Source organism: Amblyomma maculatum, chromosome 3 (assembly GCF_055883805.1).
Source record: "Amblyomma maculatum isolate TAMU_Amacu chromosome 3, ASM5588380v1, whole genome shotgun sequence".
Classification (NCBI taxonomy): Eukaryota; Metazoa; Arthropoda; class Arachnida; order Ixodida; family Ixodidae; genus Amblyomma; species Amblyomma maculatum.
This window is the reverse complement of record NC_139346.1, coordinates 79304032-79323848: the sequence shown is the minus strand read 5'-3', so window position 1 is coordinate 79323848 and position 19817 is coordinate 79304032. Positions and strand designations below refer to the sequence as shown.

General features: G+C 47.2%; 1 pseudogene; it reads left to right on the top strand.

Moving 5' to 3' along the window:
- Positions 1 to 420: 420 nt before the first annotated feature.
- Positions 421 to 19602, top strand: LOC146195041 (uncharacterized; annotated as a pseudogene).
- The last annotated feature ends 215 nt before the right edge of the window (positions 19603 to 19817 follow it).

Here is a 19817-nt window from a genome sequence, read left to right as displayed (position 1 = left end):
TGTTGCTGTTGTGGCTATATGAAGAAGGAAAAGAAAATGCACGGGCCTGCTACTGCCTCTTTAGCTGAGCCACCCCCGCTGCCTCGTATAGACACAAGAGAGAAACTGGAGAAGACGCGCGCTGCAACAGCCGCCGTCCAACGTTTATAGATACTTAGTTCCATAACTCCCCCTCTGAAAGCGGGCGCTGCTTGTACCGGGGCGCTGAGAGGGCGCTGCAGTCAAGGGTTGCGCTGCCTCAGACGCGCGCCCCAACTCCTTTCCTGCAGTTACTCGTTGGCCTGTGCGCGTAGTTGTCGTTGCTTGCTTTTTGTCCGTTTTTCCCTGTGCGCTCGGCGAACACGTGGACCGCATCAACAAGAACAGTGCACTGAAAACAACGAACGGCTGCTTGCCGTGAAGCAGCTTTCAAGTGCGACAATGCCGACTTGTTTCGTGCCCGGCTGTACCAGCGGGTACAAGAACAACCCGAAGAAACGTCACTTTTTTGCGCCGCCATCTGATCCGCAGCTACTCGGAAGGTGGGTGCGAGCTATTCCGCGCGCAGACAAAGGGCTCAGCAAGACCTGCAAGGTGTGTGACGTGCATTTTGTGCCAGATGACATTGTTAAGACCTACAAGCATGTCATTTACGGGCAGATTGTTGAGATGGACCATGGGTGTTGGGCGTTGAAACCTGACGCAGTTCTGTGTCGATTTCCGAACGTTCCTAGCTATTTATCAAAAGATCGCAAGAGGCGGCGGTCGCCAAAAAAAGATCCAGCGTACAAAACTATGCGGCGCCTGCTATTGCCCCATTTGAGGAGTCCCACCTAGAGGTCCCAGCCGAGACATTGCCTGAGGTCGTGCAAAAGATTTCTTTCTCACAGTTTCTGGAAAACAGGGCGTCAGTACAGCTCCCGAGAAACTGGAGAATGGCGGCCCTTGAGGAGGAGGCGGGCAACTTCAAAGAAGTTGTATTTTACGAAGCAGGAATGAAGGGAGGTGTTTACACCATCCTGAAAAGTGTCGTGTTCCGTGAGGACCTGACTTACGCTGTCCAAGCAAATGGAAGACTGCTGCACAAGTGGAATGCAGACATTCAGGTTTTTTCTTTGAAAGATGTCGAGGCAATTTTGCAGATTGTGCACACAAAGCAATTTTGCCGTGGTTGCTCTGACATCGATGTCGCCAACCGCAGCAGTGTGACCCAAAATGCTAGAAGCACGCTCCATCACAAAGACTGTGCTGTTTTGACTAGTGCAGACAAAGAAACGTGCTATGTGCATCAACTTGTCAAAGTGCTTGAAGAGAAAGAGGTCTACACGACCGAAGAAAAAGGTGCCTGTGGCAGCAAGTGTGCTGCGCAAGCGATTAATTCGTGCCACTGCAGCACGAGAGCGAAAAAAACAAGATGTAAAGCGGCTGAGCGAAAAGCTGAAAAATGCAGTGACAAAGACTCTGGATGACATCACCAAAGATTTGCCAGAGATGCAAAAAATGGCCCTCCGCACAGCGCTAATGTAGCAGGCAGCAAAATCTCCTCGAGGTCACAGATACACAGCCGACTGGCTCATGGTCTGCTTACTCTTGCGGCTAACAAGCCCAAAGGGCTACAATGCCCTTTCTAGTATGAAAGTTCTGCCCCTCCCAAGTATGTGCCGTCTCGTGCAGCTGCTGAGGGGTCTGCCATGTGAATATGGTTTGAATAAATTTGCCCTCGAAAGCATTCAGCTGCAAATGACTGGAAAACCAGAACAGCAAACTTATGGACGTATAATAATTGATGAAGTTAAGTTGCGAGAAGCAACTGAATTCAACCGAACATCTTACAAATTCGATGAATTTATTAACTATGATGATGTTGCCAAAGGGGATGCTGGACAACTAGCAGACCATGCTTTAGTCATAATGTACAATCCAATGTTCGATTCATGGGTCCAGCACATTGCAAGCTATGCCACCAAGGGAGCAGCACTAGGCTGGGTGCTTGCGAAAATAGTGGTAAACTCAGTTCTGCAGCTTCACCAGTATGGTGCCCAGGTATTGGCTGTGATCAGTGGTGGAGCTGGAAACAATAAGTCAATGTGGAAGCACCTTGGGGTCAGTGGAAAGCTTGGCAAGACCCAATGCAAGATGGAGCACCCGTGCCTTCCTGATGGGGCATTTCTGCATTTCATATGTGACATGCCGCATATAATGAAGTGCATCCGAAATCACCTAATGAAGCACAAGTATGGAGAGGTAAGATATAACCAAGCCTTCTTGTTATGTTTCTCTTGAAAGTGCATGCGCGCCTTGCATTTTTCCCTGCAAGCATGCAATTTTATTGCAGATCGGTGACCATCAACTGGACTACCATCACTACGAGCGGCTTTATGAGGCAGAGAAAAAGGCTGACATTAAGGTGGTGCCAAAACTGACAGAGTATCATATCAAACCACAGAGGCTTCAGACCATGAATGTTCGTCTGGCAACTCAAGTAAGATATTTCAGATGCCTTTCCTCACTAAACTGTTATTGATATTTCTAGAATAAATATTGTGTATGCATTCTACTACGACACAGTTTCTATTATCAGTGTAGGTAACGTTCATTGACCGGAAGACTACACGTTAAGCTTCTGTATTCTGCAGCTTGCTGACTTGTGGCTACAGTAACATGACGAAACTGTTTTTCAGCTTTTCAGCCGCAGTGTGGCGACAGGGTTAAAAGTTTACCGGCAGCTGAAGGTACCTGGCTTTGCTGACAGCGCAAGTACTGAGAAAGTCACTTTGCTACTAAATGATCTTTTCGACATTCTGAATGCCAAGATTCCTCAGGCTGGAATAAGAAAAGGTTCTCCTAAATTTAAGGTAAGCAGTTTATGTGTACTGAATATAAAGGAATCAGAAAAATCTTATTATAAGGAGACGGAAGTGTTTTTATAGTATAGTGCTCCATTTCTGTTGTATCTTAACAACCTTTGTTTTCTTTTGCATTTACACACATTATTGCAGTTTTTGGAAGAATTCCTGGATATGATGAACAGGACGGAAGCAAGGGGAATGCAAAACTCATTGCATCAAATCAAACAATTGAGTCATTGAGGGTTACACTGATGTCAGTGCTATCCCTTATAGACTTCCTACATAACAATGGTGTCAGCTATATTCTCACAGCGAAGTTAAACCAAGACCCACTAGAGGTAATTAGACTGCATCTTTGAAAGGCCTAAAAATGCTAATATGATTTTTTTTATTGCAGAGATTCTTCGGCCTGGTGAGATCATTTGGAGGGGACGAGGACCACCCTACAGTGACCAAGTTTAGCCAATTGTTCAGGCTGCTTTCTCTTTACACGCCTGTTAAAGTGTCTGTGAAAGGGAACTGTGAGGCGGGATCTGATCGTGTCTTGCTTAGTGCTTTTTAGAGCCTAGGTGAAAACCGTCGCGAGGCCCTCATTCAGAAAAAAGCCATGAAAGAACGGGTCTGGCAAGAGGTGATGACGATACCATTGAGAGAGCTCTCCAGTGCTTCCAATGACCATGAATACTTGTTCCGTCACCAGAAGAGACAGCCTTGCACTACTTGGCAGGTTATATGGCTTTTAAACTGAAAAAGAAAACAGAATGTGAAGCCTGCAGAGCAGATGCACTTGGCAGGCAGGATTCCCTGCCGCGTGAGGCTATGCTCATTATTGAGCGTGAGTACGTCCGTGGCAGCCTGGCGTACCCTTCTGAAAAAATGTTTGCCTGTGTAAGCACGGTAGAACGCACTATAAAACAGGATAGCAAGGGCGAGGTGATCGGCGACCTGTTTTGGACCGTGCTGGATTCCCCGGCGAAAAAAGGTACAAACCGTGTTGGTTGCCCAGAGCATGCTGAGGGGTTCACAGCTGAACTGATTCATTTCTACTTGGTGACCCGCATGCACTTCTTTGCGCGCGCAAAGTGCTTGCAAAATAGTAGTGCCATTAGAGCTCAAAGGGAGCGAAAGAAGGCCAAGCTTGTGTGAAAAATTAGTTGGCAGCAAAATTTGTCAATATGCTTGTAAATAAAATTTTTGTATTTTGAATCCAAGAGCCTTGAGTCACTCTCTCGTACATTAATATTCAAATTAGTAAAAGCAAACATTGATTTTAATATATTTTATTGAATACTAAGTAGTGCTCCACATAGATTATGACAAATGCCTTTGAAAATTATTGTGCACAGTGTTATGGTGAGCAATCGGCTAGACCACACTTTGCAACTTTTTATATTCACCACCAACATCGTCAGGTTTAATGCCTCAAAGCCACTCGGGATATGAGGGGCACCGTTATGGAGGGCTCCGGATAATTTTCGACCACATGGGATCCTTGAACGTGTACCTATATATTACAGTGCACAGGCCTCTTGAGAGCATTTCGCCTACACCGGAATCGAACTCGCGGCTTTCGGGACAGTAGCCTCGCCCACTGATACACAGCGGCGGGGTTTCATTTTCACTAATATTGCTGCAATAAAAGCAAGCAATTTTGCGCGAAACGCGCGACACTGCAACCTGTCGCGGAAAACTATTTTGGCGGATATTTCGAATCCATTGAAGTAGCAAGGTTCAATTCATCTCATGCGAAGCAGACTAGAAACATGCACTTCGTCATTGCACAAAACGGACCCTTCTGGCACTGCTCAGAATAGCGCCCCTAAGATCGAGAATGCACTAAGTACACATACGTTATCAAATACATCCGGGCAAGAGCCGAAAACAAAACACAGCAGTCGCGCAACGATGATTCGAAAGCGAATGTCCGTTCAAAACGCTGCGCGCTAGCAGACGACACTCAAGCTCCTAGCTCAATCCGCGACTGCAGCGCTGCGGTGGCGGGGACGGCGACAGGCCGCCTGCTCCCTACGGGCGCTGCGAGGAGTTATGGAACTAAAACAGTATCTATAAACGTTGCCGCCGTCCACCACTTAAGTGGTGGCGGGTGCAATGACGGTCTACAGCAGATAAAATTGGGTGGCAGGCTGGCCACCGCCGCAAGCGGCACTGACCTGCCTGTCCCAGCCCCATCAGGGCCAGGCCCAGCCACCCTTCCCTCGTTGTGAGCGCACGGTAACGATCCCCAGGTGGTCGAATTTACTCTGTAGCCCTCCGCTACCAGCTCCTCTTTCTCTCTTTCCACTTTCACTCTCACCTTCCTCCCTTCCCTTACGGCGTGTTGTAGGTGTCTACAGAAACAAGTGTGACAGATACTGCGCCTTTCCCTTCCTGTGTAGCAATTAATATTATTATTAATATAATAACGGATGAGATGATTTGGATAAAGGTGAACGCCGTAAAAAGGACGGACGCAGACGGCTCAGGAAAAACGGATCAGTCTGCACGCGCCTCGATTCCTGTGCTTCTTCTTCCTCCGCTTCTGCTGCTTCTCAGTGCGCCGCTAGGTGGCGTAACAATTCCTCCCTGGCAAATGATTATCTTCCTCGGGAATATTAGGCAGATCGAAGATGGCACCGCTTCAGGCGAGCCGCGTGAACTACTTGTGTCTTGCGAGATCGGCGGTTATCCCTCGTGACTTTGGCGATGACGTAATTCACATCACTGAGTTCGCCCAACACGACGAAGGGGCCATCGTTGGTTGGTTGGTTGGTTCATAGGAAGGGAAAGGCGCAGTATCTGTCACACTTGCTCTGTGGACACCTGAACCGCGCCGTAAGGGAAGGGATGAGGGTGGGAGTGAAAGTGGATAGAGAGAAAGGGGGGCCGTAGTGGAGGGCTACGGAGTAATTTCGACCACCTGGGGATCTTTAACGTGCGCTGACATCGCACAGCACACGGACGCCACTTCGTTTCGCCTCCATCGAAACGAAGTGGCGTCCGTGTGCTTGAAGAGACTTCTCATATAATCCTCGCTTGCGAATAGGCGTCCAAAGCCAGACGTAGTCTCCAGAGGAGTAAGCAACTGCACGATGATGCAGATCGTAGTGTTCTTTCGAGCGGCTTAGCCAGTGTGCGTAAGCGGGCTATACGACCGGCTTCTTCGGCATGGCATAGTATCTGGGAAACAAACGCATTGTCGTTGGGGGAAAATTGGAAGATGGTGTCTAAGAAAACGTGGGGAGTTTTTAAATAGAGTAAATAGAGAGAAGAATAGCCAGTAACTTCATGATTTGCAGTATTATAAGCGTACGTCACACACAGTAGCACTGTATCCTAGTTGCGATGGTCAGACGAGACCTACATGGACAGCATGGTTGTCAAGGTGCGGTTGGTGCACTCGATGAGACCGTTGGTCTGCTAATGATACCGTGTCGAGTATCGGTAGTGTGAACTACAAAGTCGGAGCATTACTTCCACGACATCAGCAGTGAATTGCCGACCACGATCACTTATAATAACACGGGGTGCGCCATGGCGAAAGAATAACGGAATGCAAAAGAAACGACGAAAAATCAGCAGCCTTTGCGGTAGCAAGAGCAGCGGTCTCCGCGTATCTGGTAAGATAGTTAACGCAGATGATAGCCAAGCGGCAGCCCTCTACAGTCTTTGGGAAAGGATCGAGCAGGTCAATTCCAACCTTTTCAAAAGGTGAGGTAGGTAGCTTGACGGGTTGTAAAGGTCCGGCCAGCGTGGGGGTGCGTGCCTTAAGTCGTTGGCATTGTTCACATGTCGCAACGTATTGCTTGGTTGTCTTATAAATTTGTTTCCAATAAAAACGCCAGCGAATTCGGTGCAGGGTACGACAGAAGCCTAGATGTCCAGAGGTAATATCATCGTGCATGGCATGCAAAACGTGTGCATGGAGACTTTTTGGGACGATCAAAAGGAGGGAGCACCATCAACTGAGTAGTTCTTGAACAAAACAGCACATTCGATAGCAAAATGCGTTGACTCCGCTCTTCCTTCCGCCTCTTGTATAAGAGGCTGTAGTGACCGATCGTTGCTTTGTTCTCGCCTAAAGGTCGCCATTCTAGGCAACGCCGACGCGATTGAGACTAACACTCGTCGAAGCCGTCTTCACTGCTAACGGAAGTCGGCAATGGGTGCCGTGACAAACAGTCTGCATCACTGTGATATCGTCCACTATTGTACCCGACACCAAAGTTGTATTCTTGTAGGCGCAATGCCCAGTGCGCCAGACGACCAGATGAATCGCGAAGTCCGGTGAGCCAGCTTAGCGCATGGTGGTCAGTAACTATGGTGAAGTAGCGTCCATATAGGTATGGTCGGGACTTGTGCACATCGAAAACAACTTCGAGGCACTCCAATTCGGTAACTGTGTAGTTCCGTTCACATTTTGTCAACGTGCGGCTGGCATATGCAACAACGTGCTCAGTGCCACTATGCAGCAAGCACCGCCCCAAGACCGACGCCACTGGCGTCAGTGTGAACCTTCGTTACAGCAGAAGGGTCGAAGTGGCGCAGCAGTGGTGCTGAAGTTAGGGAAGACTTGCGCATATTGAAAGAGGATTCGCACTCTGGGGTCCACACATATTGTGAATCCTTGTGCAGTAGAGAAGTAAGGGGGTGGGCAAGTTGCGCAAAACCAGCAATGAAGCAACGAAAATAAGAAGAGAGGCCAAGAAAGCTCCGAAGACTTTTAAGGGTGTGTGGAGTTTCGAAGTCGCATACTGCAGCAATCTTCTGCGGATCCGGCCTGCGGATCCTTGTTGACGAGGAACCCAAGAACTAAAGTTTATCGCTCTCCAAAATGGCACTCTTCGAATTCAAATTGAGGGCCGCTTTGCCAATGCATTCAAGAACATTATGAAGCCTCTCATTGTGCTCTTGAAAGGTCTTTCCAAAAATGATAACATCGTCAAGGTAGCACATGCATATTTCCCATTTGAGGCCACGCAGGATAGTGTCCATGAATTGTTCGAACGTCGAGGGAGTGTTGCATAATTCAAAGGATATTACATTTAATTCGTATAAACAATCTAGTGTTACAAAATCAGTCTTCTCACGGTCGGATGGATGTAGAGAAATTTGCCAATAGCCAGATCGCAAATCAAAAGAGGAGAAATATCACGCAGAATGCAGACAGTCGACAGTGTCATCATTGCGAGGTAACGAGTACACGTCTTTCTTTGTTACCGCATTCAAACGACAGTAGTCTACACAAAATCGCCAAGAATTGTCTTTTTTTTACACTAGGATCACAGGTGCGGCCCACGGACTGGAAGAGTCTGGGGTTATTCCTTTCTGCAGCATTTCATCCACCTGTTCTTGAATTATCGCGTACTGCGTGAGAGACTGTATAAGGTTTTTGGCGCGAATAGGGGGCGCGTTTCCTGTGTTACTTTGCGGTGTAACCGAGAAGCTGGGAAACGGCTACCCGATCCGTTTGAGGCAAAGTCGAACACTTGGGAACGAGTTTTCAAAATGTCTTGCAGAATACGACGTTCACTAGATGTGAGCGATTTGTTGACCATGGCCTCAAACTCAGAACAATATTCAAACTTGTCTTTCGCGGCTCCTCTACATTCGGAAGTAATGCCAACGGTATGAGTCACATAATTCTCAAATCTCGCGAGTTTCACACCAGAAGGAAGACGAACAGGCTCTTCTGACACGTTCACAGCCCACAGGTATGCGAGACCATCCTCCGCCTCCACGACCCCCCCCCCCCCCCCCGCCCCTCCGGAGCGTGGCACCAAAACATTTTCTTTCGCTGCATTCGAGACGTCTGGCTCGACGACTATTGAATGTTTACCCATGAAGGATTCAGATAACTTCACGGGGAGAAACGTCGCCGTCATCGCAGGCAGCAGCAAATCTTCCCTCAGAGCGAGAACTCCTTGATAACTCTGAGACATGTTATCTACTAATGCGGGGATAATGTTCGGCTGCAAACAAATTTCACCGGCACTAAAGTCTAAAATCGCACCACATTCGCGCAATAAGTCAACACCCAATATAACGTCATGCGTGGCGCGTCTCCATACAATGAAGTCTGTCCTATAGCACTCGTCACCAATTACAACTGAAACTGAGCACAGGCCAACAGAAACTAAAGTTTCACCCCCGAATCCACAAAACGTAGTGTGTTTGACCTACAAACAACATTCTGTCGAAGGCGGTTCCTAAATGAAAAGCTCATAACTGAGACAGCGGCACCAGTGTCAACCACTACATACGTTTTAACATTGTCAACACACACCGACACTTTGTTCTTTAGCATGACGATAGGTAGAGGTATGCGTGAAATTGACCGTCCATCGGTCGCACCAACTAGTTTCCCAGCGGTGAAGAAGCAAAGCGGCGACGTGGGGATGGCGAACGGGGTTGTCGCTGCGACGGGGGAGTGATGCTGCGATCGGACACAGGGGAGTCATTCCGTGGTGGCGTTGAGGGGAGAAGGACCGATAGAATGTAGTGGGTGGCTGTTGCTCCCACTGGGAACCATTCGTAAAGCGCGGTGCGTGCTGGACAGGGGGTCGGGTAATTTGATGACGCGGGCAAAAGCGGAATAGTCCGATGCCCCCACAGCCGTAACATACGGGTGGCTGGCAGTTCTGGTAGTTCACTTCAGCATCCCTTGAAAGCCGAGATGGGGCGACAGAAGCGTGACGAGGAGCACCACGAGGCACTTCATCCGGATGTGCTGGACACCGCTGGAAGTAAGGGTGCGATGTTGGTTGCAGGGTTCGCTCCACGCCGTTGTTGTACGATGGTTCGCTGGTATTTTGTGCAGCTCATGGCGTGCGCTGTTCCAATGATGATACGGACCTCGATGTCGGGTGGCAAGGTACATCTAAATTTATACATTGCCGCTTAATATCCAGCTCCTCGTTTATAATCCTTCTGACCATAGAAGCGATGTCTTCAGCCCCGGAATCTCGATACCAGCAACAGTTGTCACATTAGAAAGACCGCCAAATTTGGGCTTGGGCGCTATCCGACGTGCCTTTAATGCCTCAAATGCCCTCCACTGCTTGATGACATCTGCTACTGTGGCAAGGGTGTCCGGCGAAATAAGGAAGTAGTACACTTCTTCAGCAATCCCATTGAGAAGGTGCCCTACCTTGTCTTCTTCTAACATCTGCCGTATTACAATGCGACAAAGTTTCAATATTTCCTCGATGTTACGTGTGCATGTCTCATCGGGCAGCTGGGCTCTCTTGGAAAGCTGATTCTCAGCGCATTCCTTCTTCGCAAGGGTATCCCTAAAGGACATCGTAATTTCTTCAACGAATCGGTACAGGTCGTCAGGATTTCTTCGTGGTTATCAAACCACGTCAGAGCGGTGCCAGCGAGGAAGGAAACAACATTGTACAGACGTGCGATCGAGTTCCAGCGATTGCACTTGCTGTATCTTTCGTAATGTCGGAGCCTTTCCTTAACGGCATCTTCGGGCTCACCGTGGAACGTACGCGGCTCTCGCTGGTGCGGAAAGGTCATCGTATCTTCAGGTCGCTGTTCATGAGTCTGCGTCGTGTTGGTGGTAGCCATTGAAAGGTACTGTTGAGGAGATAAAAGTGGAAAACCTGCTGCACGACAGCTGCGACGAGGTACTGGCGGATCCAGAACGCCTTATCCAGCGCCTAGCACCGAATGTAACGGATGAAATGGTTTTAATACGGGTGAACGCCGTATGAAGGACAGACGCACACGGCTCAGAAAACCCGGATCAGTCTGCGCGCGCCTCGATTCCTCTGCTTTTCGTGCTACCTCTCAGTGCGCCGCTACGCGCGTAACAATATTTCTATTATTATTATTTTTCTATGTTATTATTATTATTATTATTATATTGCACTGCAAAGCTAAGAAAGCAGTGGCGTATATTCACGTTGGGGCATTTTGGGTTTACCTCCGTTTTGCGCATTATAACACTATTTGGAAACGGCTGCATCGACTTCGATCAAGGGTATCTGTAAAAATTAAAATTGCTTTATATTGGGCCCTATGCTGTCATCTAGCTTCGTTGCTCGGATTAACCAGATATGAAGGTAATCCCATTTTTTTTGCGCACAACGTTTGATGGCTCTTGTAGCTCCTTTTTGCACTGCCATTTCGGCACAGCGAAGGAGCGTAAAGCTGGTGTTGTGGACGAGAACTTACTTTCCAGTACCTATACACGACGGCGGATCAAACCTGGAAGACTCTGTTCAATAGGCGGATTTAATGCGTACAGTTATGTCCCAGTTGCGCCTTCCTGCTGACGCCAGCTTCGGATCAGTGGCGTATGCGTATCCTGGTGCTGTCAGTGCAGCACACACACCGCTGACTTAAAGGGGTACCGTTTTTAAAGCCGCCCTTTTTTGTGCGTACGAAAGTGTCGGCTTTGACTGCAAGATCGAAGTGCGCACCGAAACATAAGCCAGTTTGGCGCCAAGAATACATCGCGTGTAATTAATGCATGACACACGAATTGGTAGCTTAAGCGCAGCACAAGCAAAAGGCGGAGATCCGCGAATGTTCGTTTAGCATTTGTGTTCGTCTTCGGTTCTTCTTCGAATCCGGTTCGCTATCACCTTCTTCTCAACAGCTAAGAGCATTCTTTGTTTTTGTTTAACGACAGTACATTTAACACTTACCGGATTAAGGGTCAACCACACAAGGACGCTCTTTTCATAGCATTCCATCAGCAGGTGTTGAAATATAGTAGATTTCTGCGGCAAATTGAGCGCTGTAAGTGGCCATTTGTACGTATGGCAAAGACAGAGCATAAAGACTTCATTATACATGTAACCCGTCCTGTTGTAAATTTATTCGGTAAAGGCTATATCCAGAAGGCCGCCCTATTTACAACTCCGGTGCCTACAGTTCTAAATTGTTGCCATGCTCTACAGCTTCAGTATTTTAAAACTTTTGAACCTGGTGGTAGCACATAATGGACATGTCTAATTTACCTACAGAACCTCTTCTATATCTGCGCAGCAGAAAAACATTGCGAAGGAATCCCGGAATTGATATTTCGCTGCCAACTCGCCCACCTATGTTAATGGCCTTTTGTAACCGCCGCATTGTTTGCCCCTGTGTTCTTTCCACTGTGTACTGTCTTCCGTCCTCTGGTATGATATATTTCATATTAACTGGCATCATTGCTTTGCTTTTCATATCAGTTACTACCTTTCTATTGCAGCAGATTATATATCATTTACTACCCTTTTATTCTAGCAGAATTTGTTCTCGAATTTATGCTCATATTTTAGGACGTTGTAGTGCTGCATGGAGGGTAGTATATTACATCGCTCGCCTATATTTTATGAATTCAAACATAAATGTTAACTACGATTTTGATTTCACGACTTCCTTCATTAGGTAAACAATACTGACGACAGCTTTTGCTATATTAGGTAAAACCGTAGCAATTGCCGTTCTTGCACAGTAATCTATTAGAACTAAAGAGAAACATTGCCTGATGGCTAAAAACATTATTCTTGGTGCTGTGAAGCTAATCTGGCAACTTCTAGACAGAATAGCAGGCTGAGGGCTGCGCTACTGCAAAAAGGGCGGAACGAAGCGAATGATAAAACCCACTGCCTATTATTTTTCTCAGACAGCAGTGCACAAAACCGCGAAATAAGTAAAGTGTAGAAAGTGCAAGGTATCTGCAGTTTTACAAAGTATCGTTTTGGTTACATGTAAGCATGTCGGCCATCTCTACAGGGAATTGGCTGGAGGTACCAAACGGAATGCTTCCACAGTACGCCGCTACTATATCCCAGACGCGGTGCACGATACCGAGTTCGACGCTAGGAAACTGCCTTCGCCCACTGCTATTACGTCGGCGATTGTTAATCTTTAAGCAAAGACTTCTATCGCTCACGTGCGTGGTACATTTGGGCAACATTCATATTTTGAGACAATTATACCTAGCTTAATGTTTTCAAAAACAATTACTTCAGATTGTCATTGCGAGTTCAGAGCTTAGCCACATTTACGCACGATTGGGGTGTCGTGTAAAGATAGTACAACTCAAAGCAGAGAACTACAGCTGCAAGACAAAAGAAGCTATGCTTAGCGGCGCCTCTGTTGTGTTCTTGCTCCGTCCTTTGTTAGCGCTGTTTCCACCATGATTACAAAGAAATATGCGGCAATCCTTACATTCATCCTGGCCGCAGTCGATGCATAGCACATTCTGACAAAAGCGCATATTCCTGGCAACTCCTGAAAAAAAAAAAACACAATAGAGACAACAATTACGCCTACACTTCTCCGTTGCCTAAACAGTATGGCGGGGTTATTTTCGGTGTACTTCGTACCGTGAACGATGAAACCAATATGAAAGCCTCGCACTCAAGCGTCATCTCTTATTGCTGTGGCGCATGCATTGCGCTGCAGTACCGACAGGGACCGCATGCCAGCGCCATTATACGATGTAAACCAAACGAGAAACCCCAACATACCGTATCATGCATGCCTAATTGCGACTTCCGTAATTAGGACTTCTTTAATTATACACATTCTCATTTCCACACGCTCGTGATACCAATTTACCTCACAGGCCCCAAAATATTTATAAGGCGTCTCCGCTAAAGCGACCAAGGTTTTTAATAACGGTTTAATAACGGTGAGTCCTAACCAAATCAAACAACTGCTATCTTTTTAGAGTCACCTATCCCGATCTTACATAGATTTTTCTGCAACAAAATATTTAATAAGTAAAGAAAATTTGTTTGTTTTTCATTTTCCGCGCAGAGGTTGTACGTCACCTAAAAAGCGGCCTCTATGTTCTTTGCATCAAAACCGACAATTGAAGCAGATTTAATTGTTGGCCTTCAGAGAAAGCAGTCGCGCGACCATCTGCAGCAGAAATTCTTCCCCCAGTGGGCACACTAAGCTTTATGTGAGAGAGTGCTGAGTGTTTTTGTTATTTCGGACCAGACTCGGCACTTTGAAGCGGTGGCGATGTTACGAATATTTTTTTTACGCGAAACTTTCTTTATGCCTTTTAAGGAATACTTACACACATACTTGATAAGAACAACGTAGCTAGCGTTTTAGAGATATACAACTGTTATATAGACGCTTTCGTCCAGAAACCGATAGTTAAATAGTTTATCTGTATAATCATGTCTTTACTAGTTATGGCCTCTTGCAAGAAAACAATAATAACGCAGGATAGGCCACGTAACTCTTAACCGGTCTTGGTTGATTTTGCTGAGCTAGGACTGTGTATATTGAAATGCTTGATTTATGCCCACCAAGACGCCAAGAATGCAAATTTTCTAATATAAAAGCCATACAACCATTATGAATTCAAATGCCGGTTGAAACACGTGCAATAGTTTCCTAATATTAAACAGCAATGAGTATCATCGTGCAGTAAAATGCGCGTGAGCCGCAATTCCCCTTAGGTTACAAAACGGCACGCTACTCCTACGTCATTGTCTCATTAATTTGCCATATTCCTACACAATTTAATTTATGTTTCGTATTCCACACTTCTGCTACTTCAATGCGATTCACTGCCAGTACAAAAAAAGCTACGCTATTTCACCTTAACTCAGTAACATCCACTCATAATTAATAAAGTATGCCACAATGGAGACTAAATTTACGAGAGCCTGATTATTGCATGGGATACACTATTATTCTATTGCAATCTAATTTGATGCTTCTTACCTACTGCACCTAAACAAATTTAAAATCAGAATCTTATGCACCCTTTTCACGGTTGAGCGCTGCCGCCTTTCTAGCCGTTGCCAGTATAGCTGAGCGAAAGATAGCCACAGACAAAAGACTAATTCTCAGAAGTGAAAGAAGAGCCACGAGCTCTACTCCGCTTGCTCGCAGCTCTTCTTTCTCCCTTTGCGAGAAATATTGCTTGGCTTGACAGAAAATGAAGAGTGTTTTGTAGCTGCACATACATGTATATATTCAAGCATCTCTCAAACTGTTTGACCCAATATAGCGCGAAAAAGCGAACATCGCTGCGATCTAATTTCGCATTCAGTTCAGTTCAGTCATTCAGTCGTGTCCGACTCTTCGTGACCCTATGGACCATGTCACGCCACGCTTTCCGGTCTTTCACCATCTTCCTAACATCACATAACTTCATCTGCAGTGCCTCGAGGATGCCATCTAACCATCGCGTTCGCTGCCTACCCCTTCTCCGGCGACCCTCAACCTTTCCCAACATCAAATCTTTCTCCAGCGACTCCTCTCTTCTCATCAGATGACCAAAGTAGCTGAGCTTTAACTTTAGAATTTGACCCTCCAATGAGCAGACAGGGTATATGCTCGACAATATCGACTGATTTGATCTTCTGGCAGTCCAAGGAGCTCTCAAGAGTCTTCGCCAGCACCACAATTCAAATGCGTCAATTCTTCGGCGGTCAGCCTTTTTCACAGTCCAACTCTCGCATCCATACATCAGAACTGGAAAGACCATAGCACGAGTTATGCGGATCTTGGTTGGCAAACTAATGTCTGCTCTTTACTAGGCGGTCAAGGCTAACCATTGCTCTCTTTCCCAGAAGCAGGCGTCTCCTAATTTCATGGCTGCAGTCTCCTTCCGAGGTAATCTTGGAGCCCAAGAAGAGAAAATCTGTCACAGCTTCCACTTCTTGTCCATTGATGATCCAGGACTTGATAGGGCAAGACGCCATGATCTTTGTCTTTTTAATGTTCGGTTTAAGCCCAAACTTCTCACTCTCTTCTTGTACGCGCATCAGAAGTCTCTTAAGTTCCACTTCACTTTCTGCCATTAAAGTGGTATCATCCGCATATCTAAGGTTGTTGATACGTTTTCCAGCAATCTCCACTCCAGCTGAAGACTCGTCCAGACCGGCCTCCCTCATGATGCACTCTGCATATAGGTTAAATTGGGAGGGCGACAGTATGCAGCCTTTGTTCACTCCTTTCTCGATCGGAAACCAATCAGTAAGACCATGCCCAGTTCTGACTGTGGCCTCTTGCCCTTCATACAGGTTCCTGAATAGACAGATGAGGTGAATTGAAACTCCCATCTCTTGGAGAGCTTGCCACATCTGCTGTGATCAACGCAGTCAAACGCTTTTGCATAATCAATCAAGCAGAAGTAGATGGGTTTCTGGAACTCTCTTGCTTTTTCCATGATCCAGCGAAGGTTGGCAATTTGGTCTCTAGTTCCTCTGCCCTTGCGAAACCCAGCTTGCACGTCCGGAAGCTCCCGATCCACATACTGATGCAGCCTACCTTGGAGGATTTTCAACATCACCTTGCTAGCATGCGAAATAAGCGCGATCTTGCGGTAGTTGGAACAATCTTTGGCACTGCGTTTCTTTGGGATGGGGATGTAAACTGACCTCCTCCAATCCTGTGGCCTCTGCAGGGTTGTCCAAATCTTCTGACATAATGTATGCAGAATGTTAACAGCGTCATGGTTGAGGTTTTGAAGCAACTCAGCTGGAATGCCATCAATTCCACTAGCTTTATTCTTAGCAAGTCGGGCTAAGACCCATTCAACTTCACTCTTCAGGATGCCCGGCTCGAGATCAGTAATCACAACTGTCTTATGTTGGGTTTGCACTTTCGGGTCCTTCTTGTACAGTTCTTCTGTGTATTCCTGCCACCTCTTCTTTATCTCTGAGACTTCAGTGAGGTCCTTGCCTCGTTTGTCCTTTATCACGCCCAGCTTAGCACAGAAGCTTCTTTTGATATCTTTGATTGTCTTATACAGAGCTCTTGTGTTCCTTAATTGGCTGTTGTCCTCAACTGCTTGGCACTGTATGTTCAGGAAGGCATTCTTATCTCTCCTTGCTATTTTCTGAAAATCCGCATTGAGAACCTTGTATCTTTCTCTTTCCCCCATAACTTTTGCCATCCTCCTTTCCTCAGCTATTTGCAAAGCCTCTTCAGATAACCAGTTTGCTTTCTTGCATTTGTTTTGATTTGGAACTACCTTAGTAGCAACTTCTTGTATTATATCACGAACATCGGTCCACATCTCTTCGGACTCTCTGTCTTGGAATCGAACTTGGAATTTCTTACACTTTCAATCATGCGAAATGCCTTCTTATCCCAGCCCGATCTAGGTCACAATACCTGAATTCTCCTTGATCCAAGAAAATCCCCCACAATACAACAAAACACAGCCTTAATCAAATGCGATTCAGTTTATTGTAAGTTAACCAGTAATATTCTACCAATAATTCTATATTATAAACCCTTAAACCAGCGATAGCTATCCTTTTAAGTAATCGAAGTCCTATTTTCAAATATTCGCATTCTAGACATACACCAATCACATCAGTGTTTAGGCATAACAAAGTGGTGACGTTGGCTAAGCGACTCATTAATGACCATGCTTCATCCGCAAGATGAACGCCTTCAAGCTGTCGCTGATGTTATATTATTCCATTCCTGAGCGACTAACCTCTCGGGAACCGACGCAACCATAATGATTACTATGTATACAGACATGCGCTGTAGTTATGTAGTGTGTAGCATAAAGCATACTCACGCGAAACTAGCAGTATAACGTTCACAAGCCCCGGATTCAGTTCAGTACATATTGCACCGCGTTAGCGCCGTGCCGCTTGTTGGATTTCCGATTGTCGGGCCCACGGTTATCTATAGAAGCTTGAATTTGAACATTCTCTTCACATTCTGTCACCTCTATTGTCTGTTGCAAAGAGGTAATGTGGGCGCAGAAAGCATTTTCGCGCAGACATTCATTGATATAAGGCGCGTTAGAAGTATATAGTAACTGCTACCGCCCCATTTAAAAGGGGATGCACCTATATTCCATCCATCCATCCATCCATCCATCCATCCATCCATCCATCCATCCATCCATCCATCCATCCATCCATCTATCCATATGTCCGTCCGTCCGTCCGTCCATCCATCCATCCGTCCGTCCGTCCGTCCGTCCGTCCGTCCGTCCGTCCGTCCGTCCGTCCGTCCGTCCATCCATCCATCCATCCATCCATCCATCCATCCATCCATCCATCCATCCATCCATCCATCCATCCATCCATCCATCCATCCATCCATCCATCCATCCATCCATCCATCCATCCATCTATCCATCTGTCCGTCCGTCCGTCCGTCCGTCCATCCATCCATCTGTCTGTCCGTCCGTCCGTCCGTCCGTCCGTCCGTCCGTCCATCCATCCATCCATCCATCCATCCATCCATCCATCCATCCATCCATCCATCCATCCATCCATCCATCCATCCATCCATCCATCCATCCATCCATCCATCCATCCGTCCGTCCGTCCGTCCGTCCGTCCGTCCGTCCGTCCGTCCGTCCGTCCGTCCGTCCGTCCGTCCGTCCATCCATCCATCCATCCATCCACCATCCATCCATCCATCCATCCATCCATCCATCCATCCATCCATCCATCCATCCATCCATCCATCCATCCATCCATCCATCCATCCATCCATCCATCCGTCCGTCCGTCCGTCCGTCCGTCCGTCCGTCCATCCGTCCGTCCGTGACATGAACTGATCTTGTACACAAGCGTAGAAGAATGCTAAATTGGGCGAGTTGGTGCATTCGCATTTTAGGAAACGCACTCGTGCGTGTTTCCTTCTTTTTTTGTCCTTGTCTTCTTTGCGCTACGTTTCCTAAAACACAAGCGTAGCAAGTCCGCATAAGCCCTTGTAGCCATTAAAATCGCCTGCTGTGTGCCGTGTTGCGCGGTACACTGAGTTTCCCTGATAGAAGTTTGAACGTTCAATCCATATTGTCACGAACAATAGGGCTAGACATGCCTAAAAGACAGGGCGAAGCTGTACCAGAAGCCAGAGTTCCGCACAGAGCGTGCGAGCCTACTTTAGCATCCTTTTTCCCCAGGCGCCTCCTAAGAATCTCGGGGACACTGGCATTACTCTCCCTCCATACCTGCACTTGCGTAAGCATGATGAAAACATCCTGGAGGTTACTCTCCGCAAGGTGATCAAGAGGGTGCTCGACCTTCCGATCTCTACCTACAAGGCGAGGCTCCATACATTGGGTGTGGTGAACACCTATCGGGAGCTATGCGAGGCGCACCTCACTATTCAATACACGCGTCGTGCTCGGACCGTGTCCGGTCGTCGCCGTTTTGACCGGCTACATATACAACACAACCATCACATTGAGGAAAGAGTACGAGTACCAGAGCTATGGAGAGGTGCCCTCCGTGTTCGGCCCCTTCCTACCAAAATTGACAGAGAAGACCACAATGGAGGGCGTCAGGCGCGGTTGAATGCCCTGCACCACCATTATGGCTCTAAACGCAGTGTTGTCTATGTGGATTTTGCGGGCCTGCACCAGTCCAGGGGAGGATGGCACACAACTGCAGTCGTTCACGAGGAAATACAGGTGGACAGCCTCACTTTCAGGGCCCCTAGCGCAGCCTACGCGAAGGAGGTATCAATCTCCCTGGCTGCCTCCCACTCTCATTCTAAATTCATCCTATCCGACTCACGAGGGGCCTATCGAAATAATGAACTGGGCTTGATAACCCCTACAGCAAAAAGAATACTTAGGAGAGCAGCTTGTGATCAGAATCCCCACACCCGAGTTCTCATTTGGACTCCAGGCCACCAGGGCCTATCAGGGAATGAGGACGCCAACTCAGCCGCCCACGCACCCACTAACCGGGCCCCCGGCGTAGACTCTACTCATCTAGACCAGGACAAACATCCTTTCTTAACGTTTCAAGAAATCTGTGCCTATTACTGGGAGTCACACCGTCAGTATCCGGCTTCTTTCAAGGGGTAGGGAAAGCGGGCGAAAGAATACTTAGACTTTTCACTAATACTCTACAATGCACCGCAGTACTCAAACATTTCGACCCTTCCTTTTCTGGCCTCTGCCCTTTCAGTGGAGAGATGGCTGACGCCTTTCACATGGTCTGGGCATGCCAGCAAAATCCTCTTTTACCCGTAACCCCTTCCCCCACCTGAGAGGACTGGGAGGCGGCTCTGCTCGGCGGC